At 49.0% G+C, this 3,391-nt stretch overlaps 1 pseudogene across 1 annotated transcript; it reads left to right on the top strand.

Moving 5' to 3' along the window:
* Positions 1 to 1,045: 1,045 nt before the first annotated feature.
* Positions 1,046 to 2,480, top strand: LOC308258964 (protein LMBR1L-like; annotated as a pseudogene). Its single transcript has one exon. The product of its transcript is annotated as a protein LMBR1L-like (transcript).
* Positions 2,481 to 3,391: the final 911 nt, after the last annotated feature.

Here is a 3,391-nt window from a genome sequence, read left to right as displayed (position 1 = left end):
ACTCAGCACTAAGGAAACAGATAACCCAATCAAAATTGGGCAAGTGAACTAAATAGAAACTTCATGAAAGAAGAAATTCAAGTGGCCAATAAATGCATAAAAAATGCTCAACATCATTAACAATCAGAGAGATGCAAATCAAAACTACCCTGGGATTTCACCTAACTCCAAATAGAATGCCAATAATTGAAAGCACAAACAACAACAAATGCTGGTGAGAATGTGGAGAAGTGGAAACTCTAATACATTGTTGGTGGGATTGCAAATTATTGCAACCACTTTGGAAAACAGTATGGAGAATCCTCAGAAGAATGGGAACAAACTTATCATATAATCCAGGAACTGAAAACTAATCTCCACCCTAAAATTGTACAGAAATAAATACAGGGCCTAAATATAAAGCTAACAACAAAAAACAATTACTGTCTCGGATAGATCAGTTCACTTTTTTTTTTTTTGGTAGTATTGGGGATGGAACCCTTCTACTTCCGGGCTACACTCCCAGGCCTATTTTATATTTTTGTTTGGAAACAGGATGTCTTAAGCCAGCGAGGCTGGCTTCGAACCTGTGCGATCCCCGTCTCTGCCTCCCAAGTGCAGGGATTACAAGCGTGCGCCACCATGCCCGGCGAGTAGTTCACTTTTAATATTGAGAAAAACAGAACAATCAGTAATGTGCCCACCCCATCTCCACACACAACTAACAAAAGAACATTGGTGCATTCCTTGGATAAAGTCAAGAGAGTGGAGAAAGCTCTTTTCTGAAATACAACACAAGAGAAATTCCTAAAACTGAGAGTGCAACAATTTTTGAGAAACCCCTCTAGGAAAGGCAGAGTCTGTGCCAACATTAAAAAATGGGAAAAAATTTTTTAGGCTTGGTGTAGTGAAAATATCTACAGCAAAAACAAATCATAATCCAGTCCGTCACAGCGGAGAGGAGAGGCTCCTAGGCTGGGTCCCAGTCCTCGGCGGTGGCGGCCTCATCCCCGCTCGTCCTCCCTGGGCCTGGAGACACCCCCGCTCCAGTCATGCTGAGCAGACTATGGAAGCAGCTGACTAAGAAGTGCTATCCATGAGAGAGCGGCTTTTCCACAAGAGGGTCCGCGAGTGTATCATCTCGGTACTTCTGTTTGCAACACTCTGCCATATCTTCCTGACCCGCTTCAACAAGCCTGCTGAATTCACCACAGTGGATAATGAAGATGCCACAGTCAACAAGATGGTGCTTGAGCTGTGTACATTTACCCTGGCGGTCGCCCTGGGTGCTGTCTTGCTCCTGCCCTTCTCCATCATCAGCAATGAGGTGTTGCTCTCATTGCCGCGGAACTACTACATCCAGTGGCTCAATGGCTCCCTCATCATGGCCTATGGAACCTCGTTTTTCTCTTCTCCAACCTGTCCCTCATCTTCCTCATGCCTTTTGCTTACTTCTTCACTGAGTCGAGGGCTCCGCTGGCTCCAGAAAGGGTGTCCTGGGCCGGGTCCATGAGGCAGTGGTGATGTGGATGCTCCTCACTCTGCTGGTGTTGGGCATGGTGTGGTGGCATCAGCCATTGTGGACAACAAGGCCAGCAGGGAGTCACTGTATGACTCTGGGAGTACTATCTTCCCTATCTCTACTCCTGCATCTCCTTCCTTGGGGTCCTACTGCTCCTGGTGTGTACTCCACTAGGTCTCGCCCACATGTTCTCAGTCACTGGGAAGCTGCTGGTCAAGCCCCAGTTGCTGGAGGACCTGGAAGAACAGCTGTACTGCTTCAGCCTTTGAGGAGGCAGCTCTGACCCACCTCCTTCTGGCTGCATTTTCACATGGAGCTGCTGCACAGACAGGTCCTGGCTCTGCAGACACAGAGCGTCCTATTGGAGAAGCGGTGGAAGGCTTCAGCCTGGCAACGGAACCTGGGCTACCCCCGGCCATGCTGCTCTTGCTGGTGCTCACAGGCCTGTTTGTGCTCCTTGTGGCCATCCACATCTTGGAGCTGCTCATTGATGAGGCGGCCATGCCACGGGGCATGCAGGATACCTCCCTGGGTCAGGTCTCCTTCTCCAAGCTGGGCTCCTTTGGTGCTGTCATCCAGGTTGTACTCATCTTTTACCTGATGGTATCCTCGGTCATGGGCTTCTACAGCTCTCCACTCTTCCGGAGCCTGCGGCCCAGATGGCAGGACACAGCCATGACACAGATCATTGGGAACTGTGTCTGTTTCCTGGTCCTAAGCTCAGCACTTCCTGTCTTTTCTCAAACCTTAGGGCTTACCCACTTTGACCTGCTGGGTGACTTTGGACGCTTCAATTGGTTGGGTAATTTCTACATCTTTTTCCTCTACAATGCAGCCTTTGCCGGCCTCACCACACTCTCTCTGGTGAAGACCTTCACTGCAGCTGTGCGGGCAGAATTGATCCGGGCCTTTGGGTTGGACAGACTACTGCTCCTGTCTCCAGTTACCCCGGGCATCTAGGAAGACCCAGCACCAGTGACCTCCAGCTGGGAATGGGAGGGAGAAAACTGGACACTGCCATCTGCTGCCTAAACCTGGAGGGAAGCCCAAGGGTGGCTGGAACTCAGGACCCGGAATCTGAGAGGGTGGGTGGCAGAGGGTAGCTGAGTCATCTGCACTGTTGCGTAATCTGAGCCAGAGTTTGGGACCAGGCCCCCTGCTTTTCCAGACTTAACTGTGGCCTCAGCACTGGGTGAGGCTGGCAACTGGGTCTGGCTCCTGGTCCCAAATCCATTCACACATCAATCTACCTCACTGCTGTTTCGGGGCTGTAGCCATGTTTATATGATTTGATGTGCAATAGAGTCTGGTTGGTGGGGCAGGGACTGGGCTAGGGGCAGACTGGGGAGGCAGGTTATCTGTCTCCTTTGCCTCTGTCCAGCAGAACCTAAGCACTGTGCTATCCTAGAGGGGTTTTGGATCACTGGAGAGACCAAGGGGATAGGGAAGAAGAGGCTGCACACATCAGCAATAAAGTTGATCCCAGGGTTTGCTTTTTAAAAAAAAATCATAATCCAGATCAAGTGAGGATCTAACTCTTCCTCTAAAGGTTTAGTTTAAGTAAAGACAATAGGGCAATTTTCAGGTGCATAAGTAAGTTAGTTAACTCTCTATTGAACTACACAAGATACTCAATTTTTTTTGTGTGTGTGGTACTGGGGTTTCTGAAAGCCCTTCTACCTCTGGGCTACACTCCCAGACCTATTTTATACTTTTTTATTTGGAAATAGGGTCTCTTAAAGCCAGTGTAGCTGGCTTCGAACCTGCGTGATCCTCCTGACTCCGCCTCCCAAATGCGGGAATTACAAGGGTGCACCACCACGCCCAGGCAAGATACTCAACTTTGAACAAAAAATTTATGATGCATAATAGAAAGCAATGGGAAAAAGA

The sequence above is a fragment of the Muscardinus avellanarius genome (assembly GCF_963383645.1).
Source record: "Muscardinus avellanarius genome assembly, chromosome: 2".
In the NCBI taxonomy this organism is placed as follows: domain Eukaryota; kingdom Metazoa; phylum Chordata; class Mammalia; order Rodentia; family Gliridae; genus Muscardinus; species Muscardinus avellanarius.
This window is presented reverse-complemented; position numbering and strand designations above follow the sequence as displayed.